The sequence below is a fragment of the Falco cherrug genome, chromosome 1 (assembly GCF_023634085.1).
Source record: "Falco cherrug isolate bFalChe1 chromosome 1, bFalChe1.pri, whole genome shotgun sequence".
Classification (NCBI taxonomy): Eukaryota; Metazoa; Chordata; class Aves; order Falconiformes; family Falconidae; genus Falco; species Falco cherrug.
This window is the reverse complement of record NC_073697.1, coordinates 106,848,196-106,862,221: the sequence shown is the minus strand read 5'-3', so window position 1 is coordinate 106,862,221 and position 14,026 is coordinate 106,848,196. Positions and strand designations below refer to the sequence as shown.

Genomic DNA, 14,026 nt, shown 5'->3' with positions numbered 1-14,026 from the left:
TCACAATGGCAATGCACAACCTCTGCCAGAATCCCCCAGGGCTAGGGTGGATGGCATCCAGTCCCTTGTAGAAGTGTTTTGAAGACGGTAAATCGTCAGACAGGACCAAACAGAAAAGCATCTAAGATTTCAGTGAGTCTTCCAAGAACATAAATTTTTTTTTAATAAACATTTGAGCAGCTTTTCTGCTCCTGCTGAGTCCAGGGAGGCCAATGCCAAGTGCAGAGAAGGCTCCATAAAACCAGATGGCCTCAGGAGTGAGAGCAGTGAGATAGCTGACTAACAGAGTCAGCTATCATCGACCCATCTCAGCTTCCCCGCACACCAATTCCTTGTTGAGAGTTTTATAGTTTGCTACTTGATCAGAACCACTCTCACTGTAGCTTTTCTTACAGCATTTTGGGTTTAGAAGATCTTGGGTTTATGTCCATGCTGGTGAGCACTGGAAGTAATTCATGGGCATGCATGGTGCTGTCCCTGCATGCTCTGCTGCAAAGCCTGCCCAACAGCAACAAAACCCTACGCTCCTCTCCTGCACCAGAGCTGATCAATAGGTCAGCCTGAAGCCTTCCTACAGCCTTCCACCATAGCACAAGCCTCACACCCTGTTTTCTACCTGGAAATGTGCTTAAAAGCCAGATGTTTTCTCAGTGAACTCAACTGGAAATAACTTGCCTCTTAGCCTTATCTGTGAAGGCTGCAGCACCCACAAAGAGTTCACACAAGTGCCTTGATCATTCAAAGACATATGGTTTCAGAAGCTTTCTCAAACCAGAGTCTCTGAATGTATTACATGATAGAGCCAGTTAAAAGAAGGCAATAAGTATGTTTAACAAAATATAATTAAAAAACCTCAAAAGGAACAAACAAAAAAACCTAACAACACCCCCCAACCAACCAACCAAGGACTTTTCCTTTCATACCAAATGCTTACGAAGAATTTCAAACATTATTTATGTACACATTGGAACACAAATGAAAAGATAAAAGAGAACCCCCCTGCTCTTCCCAGTTGGATTTCATTTTAACCAAAGAACAACCTCTTTTCTCATGATTAATTCTCCCTATTCCCTCTGTTACTGTAAGCTGGGGAAAGGGAAAATATCAAATCACTGCTTGCTTCACTTTGATGGCTGTATTGGTCTTACATTTATTTTGGAGGTGGATGCAAACACCATATGCAGTGCAGTAATGGGATAACAATGGATTTCCCCTATGATTTGCTGCTTCTCTCCTTGCAACGTTGAAGCTGTGGAGGCAAATCCTGAGACAACTTCATTTGTATTTCTTACCCCAAAAGGTGGTGCAGGAGCAGGTATGAAGTATCTCTGTCCTTGAAGCTACTGCTAGGATTTGCCATCTGAACTGGACAGCCTGTTGATCAGCTCCAGGGTGGTGAAAAAAACTTCTAAGAGCAAGTTCTGATCCCCTCTAGGAGGCAAGGCCAAAAGCATGCCAAACTAGGCTGGCTGGAATGGTCCCTGCCTCTGTGATTAAGGGGATTCATAAATATTCAGTGTTTCTTGGCAGCTGGGAGTGCTTCAGTTGTTCCAAGTATCTCAAGGGGGATGGGAAAGGCAGAATGAGCCTCAGTATTTCTGACACCCCGCAGAGACAATGAACCAGGGAAGGAGAGTGCTCATCTTCTTGCAGAGAAGCATTTCACGTAGGGTGATTTTAATAATTCAGCCTTCGACTGGTCTGTTTAAATGTTTAATGCCTGTGAGTTGAGCTTTAAGATCCAGCCTCCTATGAATCCAAGGAGCTGGACTCCAGTTGGGTGCTGTCTGCCTTCCTCGCTGGTGGTTTAAACATGTTCCCACGGTACGGCCCAAGTCTAAGTAAGATCACAGATTTCTTCCTTCAATACATGAAATTCTGGTGCTCTCACACCATAGGAAGAAGATCAACCATCCCATTCTGGTTTGTGTTTGGAAAAGAAGAAAAAAGTAGTAATGATGAATAAGGATAAAAATGATTAATTACATACTGCTTGTATTAGAGATACCAACATAGACTGTAGCAAAAGGGATGGAAACCACACAACAATTGTAAGCACGTTGGCACAGAAAGGCGACTGGGGCCTTGGGTCAGTCTCCACCAGCTGCAAGGAAAGCACGTTGTGGCTGAGGATGCTGGTCTCTCTGAGCAGCTCTGGGGCAGCAGAAGGAACATCAGGGTCTGTGAGCAGGTCCTACCAGCACAACGATCTCACTGAGTGATTGCTGCCTTGTGTGCTGGTCCTGAACCCCACCTAAGGTAATGTCCCAGCTGCTGTTGTAATCTGCAGGGAGAAGTCCAGTTCCTTTGGCAGTGTCATCTCTCTGCTATAGCTGGGCATTTGGACTGCAAAAGAAGGTGCTTTTTCTGGATTTCTGGACAAACCCAGGATATTAGGCCTCCTGCTTCCACACGGTGGAGTTAGGATGCTCAGATCTCCTTTGGCCGAAGCAATTTCGGCCATTCACAGAGACAGGAAACTGCCAAATGTATTTTGAGTTTGGCCAGGTTGGGAGATACCAACATTCAAGTGACCACACCAGTTTCTGCTCTCCGAGCCATTGGCATGTTGCCACCTTCAGAAACTTTCTGTCCCACAGCTAGAGTTTCCCATTAGCTTTATTCATGAGAGACCCTTCACTTCCATGTGAGATCCTGATCTTGTAAGCCCTTATCCTAAATTATCCATGAAATGTGTGGGCATGAGTTATGCATGAGATGAATTATCCATGAACTGGGTTGGCCGTCTTCTCTCTTTGTCAACTTTGTAGGTTTCTGCCAGGCACCAAAGCACAGAGTAGGCCTCATTGGTTGGGTTCCCCTCCCTCCTCCCAAAGAATCTACATTTTACACAGCGATGTACAAAACCTGGGAGAGAGCTTAAGTATTCAGTGGGTCAGGACAGAAGAACAGAGGCTGCTTGAGAGTGCACAGGGTCAGCCTTTCCTGGAAGATGCAGTTTACCCATTCAGTACTTATTTATTCCTGTAAAGAGGAATAGTTCTAAGAATGACAGAGACAACTTGTCTGTCTCTGACAACACACTCCCACACCCAGGCTGGTGGTAACTGTAGTCATCTATGAAATGGAGCTTGAGATTCTCTACAACAAACACAGCAAAGTGTTAATTTTGGTGGATATCTACTACTCATTTTGACATGAAAGTCTATGATGGAGTTGTGCTACTGTTCTTGACTAAGTTTTGTCAAAGTTGTCCTGTTTGGATAAGGGAGGGGGAGACAGGATTCAGGAAACTGAGATTTCTCTAGGGGGGGGAAATGGGGATTTTTTGAGAATTCCTGACCAGCCCCATCACCTTTTTCACCACTGTGAAACACAACCCTAGCACAGCTGCAGACTGCTGCTGCCCCTCTCCCAAGCACCTCCCCACCTTTTTCACCTTCCCCATGCACCTGGAGAAGCAAGCCAAGGGTTTGGGACACTTCCTTGCCTCCAAGAAAAGACTGCCAGTGTTTTGGCAGCTGTGTGGGGAGGCTGTGCCAGGCATGGCCCTTGGAGATGTGGATCTTCAAAACTCAAGCCAAGAGCTGCAGGAGATGCCCGATGCCAAAGCACCGAGGGAGGACACAAAAGGCTGCAGAATGAGGCAGGTAGCAGGGTGTTCCCCTTGTGACAAGGCATGAACTGACTCTGAGATAGCTTTGGAATAAAATATAAGATTATCAGTGTCCTGACATTACCAGGAGGTCGGTGGAGACATGGGGTGAGCTCAGATTCACTGACAGTCGAGGGCTGGTAAAATGGGAGGAAGGAAAGGTGTGATACTGTCAACCCAGGATATCCCTTCCACTCTTCTGGGTGCCATGGCACACTGCCAGACAAATAGACTGGCAGTTTGTACAAGGATGGCTATCCAACTCCATCCCTTTCACTCAATCCCCCCAGCATGCTAGAAATAGAGTAAAACTTCTTTCTCCGCAACCTGAAACCCAGAAATATCTCCTTTCATAAAGCATCCTCTCTAGCTGCTGTTCTGTAGAAAAACACATTGAATAAAGCATCAAGTACAGGGTGTGGCAGAGCAAGTACCAAACACTAAGTGAGAAAACAAAAAAACATGAAAGGGACAAGAAACCGAACAAGAGATCTCATGCGAGAGCACCTAGGAAGGAATTTGGGAGAGATTTTCACTGCTTAAGTCTAGAGACTGGAAAAATGGTGACAATTAGAAGAAATGCCCCACAAACAATAGGGTAATAAACGCAACAGGTATCAGGGAGTTTGGAATCTGCGTCACTCTTAGAGGTGTTCTTGAAAGAAATTGTTTGCACCTGGAAGCTCCCAGCCCCAGACTGACAGGGATCTTCTGAATGGGAAGTGAAACCAGTCTCAGCAGAAAAGAGGATGCTCCAGCGAAGACTGCAACGGTTTGAAGCCTAAGGAGGGACAGGACTACTCACAGGACTTCAAGGAAAACAGGACAATTAGAAAACAGGAGGAAGACCAGATAGGGGGGAAGCACAGGAAAACAGACCAGCACAACCTTGGAAAAAGGCAGGTATCTGTGAGTGAGGACTTGTGAAGAAGAAATGATGAGCCTGCTATTGCTTTGGGACCAAAGAACAGAAGGCTGTGGTGTCTGTCAGGGTGTTAAAAAATGGAGAAAAAAAAGACAAAAGAAAAAAGATAAGTTTAAGTTAAAAGCTATTGATTATCCTTTGCCTTGGGACAGTAACAGTGGCAAAATCCCACAGGAATTGATTGCAGGTACCAGCACCAAGCTGTAAGGTGTTCAAAGAGAAGAGACTCGAGTGATTGTCAGAGGCTGCTCTTGCAGTTAGCCAAGCACACCAAAAGGATGCAATCCAACAGGCTCACCATGTGCCAATGCCATGTGAAAGGTTTGAGGGCGCTAAGCTATTCAAGGTACAAGAATTATTTCCAGAGAGTAAATTCCTCCTGGTTAGGTTTGGGTGTTGCATGCTGAGATTAAAGACAACAAATCTCAGAAAAGTGCTGTAAGAAAAAGAGGGACGCATAGAGAGATGAGGAGAATCACATCATCACCGTACCCACCTCCACAACATAGGGAGTGGAATCAGACTAGCAAGGATAGACCAGAAGACTAGGATGGGTTGGGCTGATGAGAATAAAAGTTGTTTGGGGAAGGACTCTGCAATGAGTTGGTAGGTTGTGCTGGAGACTGGGTTTAGAACTCCTCAGTCAGAATGGGACCGAGTCATCACGGAGGCTTTAATTTTTGAGGCACAGATTGCAGAGCAAATGTTGCTTATTGCAGGCACCACTTATTCCTGCGCATGATAATAAACAGACTTTGTCTCCAAATGGTTACTGATCCAGGAAGACACAAGGCTATTTCGGTAGTATTTCAGTGAATGTGAAGTCATTACAGAAAAGGTTGACCTAAAAAACAAACATGGGTCCAGTGATCAGAAGTTGATGCCATTTAAATTAAATGGAAGGAGATATTAAAACAGGTCAGTAGCTGAAGCTATATGCAATGAATTAGCATACAAAATTACCAACATGGCAACAAGGAATTTTACTGCATGTAACAAAACTGGGAGTGGAAACATATGCCTGGAGTTTACCAAATAGAGCACCCACGCTTAAGGAAATGGGGCAAGAGTAACTGTGACTGCTAAAGAGCCTTTATTCTGACCTCAAGAGTACACTTCGATTTCTAGCCAATTTTTAAGGTGAGCAGAGAACAGAGTCCAATATAATATGCTTTTATGGAGAATAGGTCATGCCATGTTGGCTGTGCAAACACATCACCCAGTGGCCACAACCGTACCCAAGGCTACACTCTACAAACAGGATCCCAACAACAAGCCAAAAATCAGACAGGGCTTGAATCAACAGCCAATATTTCCTCACTGAGAAGCCCAGGAGCAAAAATCACCTTCAAAGAGTTGGTACCCTTCGGAGACAGGCACTCAGGATTGCTACTCCTGTGATGAAAATGAGATTTCTCTGAAAGACCTTGAACTGACCCGTAAGGACATCAGTCCAAATCTAGTGACACTAACTGGCATCCTTCTTAGAAAAGGGGACCAATTCTTTTAGGCATGAAAAGCCTGGTCTATCTAATCCATGTGGGCATCAGCACCAACTCTGCAGTGCAGGAGGTGAATTCGATGAGTACATATGGAGTTCCTCAAACAATGACCAAGGGACTCATATCTTTGGCATATCCCTTGATGAAATTGGCACAGAGAGACATATGGGATTTAGGAAGATTGCTGACTCCCCAATGCTGAAAGGAATCTATTTCTCCTGTGGGAGAAATTAGGTGACCTTGAGAAACAGCAGTTGCACAAAATCTCCTGTAAAAGGAGCTTCTGCTCTAAGGGGAGCTCACCCATTGGAAACAAGCAAGGGGGAGAAAGGCAGGGTGAACTTGTCCATCATGGGCTGATGATAAATCTCTGATGTAATGTGGCTCTGAAAAAAGGGCAAATACCATAGCAGAAGGTGTCAAAGGAGATATTCCCTTTAGAGAAAGGAGACTGCTTCTGTCATCACACAAAGCCCTGAGGAGGCCTTGTTTGGAGTACCATTATGACTGCAATCAACCATGTTCAACAGAGATTAATTGAAAACAGAAGAAGTGGGAGAATGGATGGGATGAAGATTCTTCCTTGTGGATCTGCAAGAGTTTGGCAAAAAGTAGACTCCAAAGGGAGGGGACAGAACTGCTGCCTGAATAGCTGAGAGAGGAACATTTTGGGGAGCAGGCAGAAGAGTGATTTGAGGTTGGCATTAGCAGAGATGGAGATAAAAAGCCCAAGGACATCATTCAGCTGGAATTAGAGGATCCTTCACCATGAAAAGAGCAAAGCTGTGGCACACCTTCCAATTCAGGTTAGCAAGGGATAAGAAACTGAGCAAGAAACTAGATCTGTTTAGGAAGGGGAGGATGTTGCTGTTATCTCTCATTGAGGGGAATTTCAGGTTGATGGCTAGGAGATCCTGATCAGCACGCAGTCCCTCTACCCCTGAAACAGCCAGTTGCAAGATGCCTCTTTTTTAACAGTAATGCTGTCATGTTGGCATATATATTTGGGGGTGTGCCTCCTTCTGTGCTCTACTAACTGGCTTGAAATTTGCTCTGTATTCTAGATTTTCTCATCCTGAAAGGCAGGCTTGTTTCTGAGATCTTGAAAACTGGAGCAAAGACATCTCCTTCTTTCCCAAGATCAAAACCAGAGACCTGTTACCATACCAGCTGGCCTCTTGCGTGAAGTGTTAGCCTTGCCCAAAGAAATGAATGACTTGCTTGCACTTTATAGGTTCATTTAGGGGACAAGAGTTGCCCCCTGGATCTGCCAATCTTTCCTCATTGGGTGTAGAAGGAACACAGAAAGATGATCACCCCTGCCCCAAGTTTAGGTGGTACAAATATGCACTGTACAGCTTTACGTGGTGTAGTACCAACTGACTGCACTGTCCTTGTGTTTCCAGTTATAATCTGGTCCATGAAAGAGGAAGAGACAGAGTGCCTGGCTGCTCCTGTTCTCTGCTGGGTACGTTTGTGTGCATTTGGCCATGCAAACCCACCCTCCCTGCAAACCTCTTGACATGCTGTGAGTTTACTCCTCTGTTCTCTGTGAAGGAATGGAAATCCTAGCTTTCCTTATCTGCAAAGAAATCACCTTTTTTAATTGTTTGCTGCCAAAATCCTTTAGAACCTAGCCCAGAGACAGTCTCGTCCTCCCAGCCACATTTTTTTATCCTCTGCTGTCCTCATGTAGGTCTTCCTCTTTCCCCTGCTTTTCCTCCCTTCCCAGTCATCAGCATGCAAAACCCACTACTGCCTGCTATTCCCCAAGCACCTCCCACCCCCAAGGTCTCCACAGGTGCCTTATGCATGTGTGTGAAGAGCAATCAGTGCCTCACCTCCAATAATTGGAGTTGAGCCTCCAGAGTTGAGAGATGAATTTGATCTCTGCTGTTCTGCATGTGAGGGATGAACCAGAGGGCTGAATTCTGCTTAATGCAATGTGCTTAGGTGTTTAGGAGTCTTTACAGCATGCCACAAAGATCAGGACATCCTAGCAGGGACCAGCATAGGACACAGGCACACACCTCTCCCTGCCTTGGTGTCTGCACCTTGTGCTCTGCTCCTGCCCTCCAAGGGGAAATGTCTGCCTAGCTCCTTGTAAATGAAAACCACTGATTGCTCTAAAGACATTTTATTCCTTTAGCCTTTGTCACTGACGTGAACGCCAGCAAGGTACTGGTGAGAAGCACAGGACTGCTCTTTGCAGCGCAGTTTAACCATTCCATCAATGCAGCAGTACAGACACACAGCTACGAACAGAGAAGGCCCCTGTGCCTTTGCACAAAGTCACAAAATTTCAAGAACAATAATAGCGAAAGGGCACTTGTGCAAATCTCTGCTGGCTTTTATATACCTGTAGGACTGTGGGTTTGTCTCTAAATGCTCCTTGAAAGGTGGTCTCACCTGCAAACATGTGAGATACACATCTGAAGGTGTTCTATCAGATACCTTCTCTCACAAGTGCCCGAGAGGCCAGTGCTCTCAGGGAAAAGCAAATCACCTTCTTCCCATTCGACAGCAACCACTTGCACACAGGCTGGATGGCTGGGATCCATATGGGGAGGGGAGACCTATTCCCCACAGGTGCCATCACATTTAGACAGGCGATGGTGTGTGCAAAAACAAGTTCATCTGTGAATACCAGAGCAAATTACTGTCTTGTGATTATTTATATGAAGATGTGTTTGTGGATGAATTACCAACCAGCCTGGAGCAGAGAAATGGAGCAGTGACTCCACCTAACATGTCAGCAGGCAAACCAACAACCCACTTGGGATACTCATTAACAAATTAACTGATCACCCAGGTCTCTCTCTCCCCATAGGGGCCCTGTGTGCCTTGAAACCCAATCTGCAGCAGATTTGCATTTGCAACAGAGGTTCATGGGTACAACAACATCATTGCATTGACAGCAGGCTAGGGCTGGCTAGCCAGAAGTCAGCATTGGGCAGGGCCAGGCCAAATCAGACTTGTCAAGTACAGTCTGTAGATGAGAACAGACCAGAAGAAAGACCCAAGAACCAAAGAAAGGCAGGGGGAAGGCTCCTGGAGAGGCAGAGGGAGAGAGTGTGAGATGAAATGAAAGTGGGAAAAAAAATTAACAGCTTGCTTTATTCCTTTTCATTTATAGACAATATTATGCTTCTGCACAGAAGGACTAATTTAGCCCTCCACACAGCCCCAGTGACCCTTCCTAATAGAAACCATTTAAATCTTTAAACAATTTACATGAAAATGTAACTTTGCTGCAAATATATTTCTTCCCCCTCCTGCTCCCATCACGAGTGCAATCCTTCAAATCTCTGACAGCTTCCATTATCTCTTAATGAAGTGAGAGCATCTTTCTTAGGAGACGCGCTGGCCCTGAGGTTAATCACCGAAACGAGGTTCACAAATAAAAATCAGAGGAGGGAAAAGAAAAGGAAAAGCAAATACTTAAAAGAGCTCAAGGGGGTGGCTCCACCCTGAAAGAGTTAGGATCCAGGAGGGCAGTGATCAAACCCTCCTTTGAGAGCCCATGTGGGCTGATGGGTGACTCCATCCCTTCACCCCAGGTGACTTCGTCATGCCTGCTGTTGGCTGAGCCACCCTCATGGGACCTGGGGTGGGTGGACCCTCCCTTGTGCCCCATCTCATGCCCGTGCCAAGACAAGGGTGGGGGTAATGCCAGGCAGCACCTCACCCAGAGGTCCAACGTGCTGCTGAGAGCTGCAGGAGCCACCACCACTGCTGCTGTGTGTGTGAGTGGACTCAGAGACAATGGGAGCCCTGGGGGGTGTGAGGGCCACCAAGGCCAGTCCAGAGAAAGCAGAGCACAGAGGCTGTGGGGAGAGGGGCAGGAGAGAGAAGAGCACAGAGCCACCTATTTAAAATATCATCCCAGAACAAACAAGGCTGCAAGCATGTTCCCACGCAATGGGGAGAGCTCCACTTGTGGCAACGACCCAATTGTCCCAACACAGGCACCGTAAGACCTCCAGCTCCCCAGCACAGCTCTCACTCCCCAGGCACCCCAGGGTTATCTCTGAAAGGTCCATGGAGAATGGCATCAGGGTCATCTTTAGAACCAGGCTCCACAGCTATAGAGAGCGAGCCTGAAAACGGGCTCAAAAGCATCTTCCACAGCATATGTGGTTCTGCATACCCTTGTAACACCTTGCCACACGGATCAGGAGAAACCATCTGCAGCACACTGACAGGGACAGGCTGGGATGCACTGACACAGAAACACCCTGGATGCTCTTTAGATTTTGCAGGAGCCACACACACATTTCCAACCCGAGCATCAACGACAAACGTTTCTGTGTGTTTGCTTGTTGGAAAACACACGGGCCTTTGGGGCTGGTGCAGGGCTGTGGTATGTTGTGGGACTTTGCTACAGGGGTATCCGCAGAAAGTTGTAAAGGCAGAGCACAGGCTGTTGCTTCAGGCTCTGCCCCCCAGGCTGGAAGGCTGCTTTGCAAAAGGCTTTGTGGTGATGCAGGGGAGGTTTAAGAGAGAGGACATAATGAAAAATAAATGTAAAGGGCTCAAAATGAGGAGAAAGGCTGAAAAACTATTCAGCTGACAGGAGACAGTATGGAAAAGGGGATAAAAAATCAGGAAAGTCTCAGGGGAAAAAAGATTCACAAGAAGGGGGACTACTGACTTGAACAGAAGAGAGATGAAAGCAGAAAGCAACAGCAGAGGAAAAAAATAGCTTTTTCCAGAAAAACAATAAAGTTTGAAATATTCTGGGCCAGAAGGAAGAAAAGAAAAAAAACAACCCACCACTAAGAGTTAACAATTCTGGTTGTTGAAGCTGCTTAAGTAAAGAAAACAAAGAGGGAAAAGGAAAGTATAAAGCACAAAAATAAGGAGATGAGCGATGCAGGGAGCTGTTCTTCCAGCAACAGTTTGCTCCCTGCGGTGTACTCCACAAGGGCTGGTGTGGATGAGGCGTCGTCAAACCACGACTCTGTAGTTCTCTGAACAAAGCATCATTCCCAAGCTCAGTACAAGAACTGATATCGCGTGGCCTCAGCACCCTCCTCATCAAATAGCCTTCAGGCCACAGGGTCAACGAGCCCTTGGCCATAACTGGAGAGCATTTAAGTCCTGTCTAATCTTAACACAACTTCACTGCTGCCAAATAAACCCAAATTTGAAAATACTTGTACAGAAGTCTGTCATCTAAAAGAAAGATAAAGTCTCTGAAGAGAAAGGGCAGGTTTTCTTTGTCCTGGGATACTGTGCTCCTGCTGGTTTCTCCTCTCCCACTTTCCTCCTCTCCACTCTAACCTGGCAGGCAGAAAGGCAAGGTAGAGACATACGCAGGGGTGAATGCTCCCAGTAGCCCCATTGTATTTGCCAGGCTAAAAGCAATCCCTGGTCTGCCTGGAGAAAGAGCATCAGGAAAATGCACTGCTGATCTCCAGAAGAGGTGGGACAGGGGCAGGAAGGTGTGAAGATGGCCTTGGCTGTCAGCAGCAAGCCAGGAGCTGGCTGACCCTGCAGCCCCCAGCACCAAAATGCATCGGAGCTCCCGTGAGCATCCTCATCTTAAAACAAATCCCCCAGCTGCAAAACCTATGGCCCTTGGGCAGAGGATGACAGATCTCCTTGCTGATAACTGGGTAAGACAGCTATCAATCAAGTCTAAGTGAAGGCAAATCAGTCCTTATCTGTGCAGGGTAAGCCTTGTTTGCTGCCTGATGTCAAATAAAATAGGAGGCTCTGCTTTGCATCTCTGGGATTAGCAGTGCCTGACAGAGCACCCAGGTGCTTATGATGTCCCAGGGGCTGGAGCTGAGCCTGAGCCACTGGCCCAGGCTTCGTTACTGCATGCAAGCAAAAAGAGGGAGGACACAGATGGGACTGAAGCTTGGGCCACTCGTTGTATGCCCAGGGCTCAGCATCACCTAGAGCAGCCCTGGGGCTGCTCTGACTTATTCTCTACCTGTCCCATGCTGGGTGACATCAGCAGTGTCCCCTCCCGAACTGGACACATCTGCCTTTCCTCCATCCCACTCTGGGACTCAGGGGAGCAACTCATCTCCCAGGGGCAGGTAATCCAGCACGGAGCGGCTGGCATGGACCCTGTGCGAGAGGGATGAGCTGATGGGATCCAACCCTGCTGTGCAAGGGGAGAGGAGGAGCAGGGAGAGGGAGCTGCAAGGGGGAAGTCAGCCTCTTCCTCTGCTGCTACCCCGGCTTCTCACAAAGCTCCTTTCCTCCCAGCCTGGAGAGGCACCAACAGCTCTTGTTAGGTGAAGAGGGTTTTGGAAGATGAGTGGGATGGCGGATAACAGCTGCATGTCAGGCCTGAGTGCCTACAGCCCAGCAGTCATCTCAAAACAAGGCTTTTAGCCGGTTCCCTTCCTCCCACCTTCCTCTCTCCCTGCCTCCACACGGTGAGCCAAAGCAAGTTAACCCCGTAACCTTTAATCAAGGGCTTGTGTACACGGAAAAGGATTGATGGAGCTTGTCTCCCTCATGGCCTCACACCACGGCTCCGATTACACCATTAACTCCCCAAGCTGAGTGCCTGGGCCAGTATCGGCAGCCAAGAAATAATGGCCCTGGAAACTGCATTACAGAGCGATCGCTGGGAATCAGCGGGCCAGAGAAATGGGCATTTTCACCCCCAGGTGCCCTGGGGAAACCAGGGACCTGCCGATAGGAGGAGGAGTGGGGGGTCCTTACTCTCCCATGAGCACAGGCAGAGGGCTGGGTATGAACACCACTTCCCCACATGACTTTGGGCAAGTTGCAGCCTGTTTGGGTTTGATGAAGAAAATGCATTCCAGGTAGCGAACAGTCTGGGAGAAATCCCACTGCCCATGACCAAGTGAGCCAATAAACCCAATGGGCTGCAGAACCTGTGTCCAGCCAGCTGGCCAGCAGCAGGCAGGTGTCCCACAGCAGCATAATTTCTAAGACCTTGAACATTTTCCCCTCTGGTTTGAGAACTGAGAGGTCTTCAAGTATTTTGTGCACCCAGAAGAAAGATCTCTCATCCCTGGAAGCCTGATGGATGCAGCAGGACACGAGACTCACAAGGCTATGTGGGGATAGAGGGAAAGCATGAGAAAGTGTATCTTATCTTGCCGATGGAAGTCAGAGCAGCAGGCTGTGGAGACTGCCTCACTTCAGCCTAAGGAAGGCTGAGTTATTAACAGCAGATTAAACATCTCCACCAGGACAAAGCGAGAGGACTTCACCTGCACCAGGGGGAAGCTCTTTAGTCAGGTCTTCACAGATTACGTGGACAACAGTGGGTCAGATTCTGACTGTGAGTGAGGATGGACGTGCAGCTACAGCTCCACTCAAGTGGGTGCCAGGATTGTGGATTAACTGGCTGTCCTGTCACACAGGACTTTTCGTTCCTTCTGGTTTGAGCCAGAAATGTCACCCCACAGGTGATTTGCCCCTGCAAAAAGCTTCCTTTTAATAAATTGTTGCCAGCACCATCACACAGGGCCATAAACTTCCTTCAAGCTGGGGCAATGGGTGAGAAGGGGTATGGGGGGTGGTAGAGGTGACACAGACAGTGGAGGGACAGGTTCAGAGCAGGGGGAAGAGAGCTCCCCCCTGGAGCTGCAGGGGGAAGAGAGGTGGCAGGGAGAAAATCCTGCGTTCTGGGCCTGGTTGTGAAAAACCAGGCACCTTGACCAGAACAGACAGTACTTGACCAGGAGCCAAGTCTGCGCAGGGTATCCCACTGCTCAGAGTCTATTGCTGCGGCTCCTGGAGCAGTAGCATCCCTCCTTCTACCTCCACGGGGTGGGAAAACCCAGCCAACCACCAGCAATTCTAGTGATGGGGCTCGTACCACCCTCCCCTGAACACAGGAGCGAGCTGTCTCCCCCGAGTGGGTGTGCAGCCTGACCTGCTCTCCGGAGCGGGTGTTTGGGGAGAGCTCTGCTCTCCATGGAGGAGAGCTCATCCTCCGGCCTCCACATCCACAAGCAGCTGGGAAGTGGGATGCTACTGACA

General features: G+C 47.7%; 1 long non-coding RNA gene across 4 annotated transcripts in view; it reads right to left on the bottom strand.

Moving 5' to 3' along the window:
- Positions 1–14,026, bottom strand: part of LOC114016029 (uncharacterized) — a 140,915-nt gene that overhangs the window by 30,498 nt on the left and 96,391 nt on the right. For all 4 annotated transcript variants that reach the window (XR_008733115.1, XR_008733117.1, XR_008733116.1 and 1 more), the window contains one exon: positions 1,293–1,920. This is a non-coding gene — a long non-coding RNA (uncharacterized LOC114016029). The remainder of the gene's footprint in view (positions 1–1,292; positions 1,921–14,026) is intronic.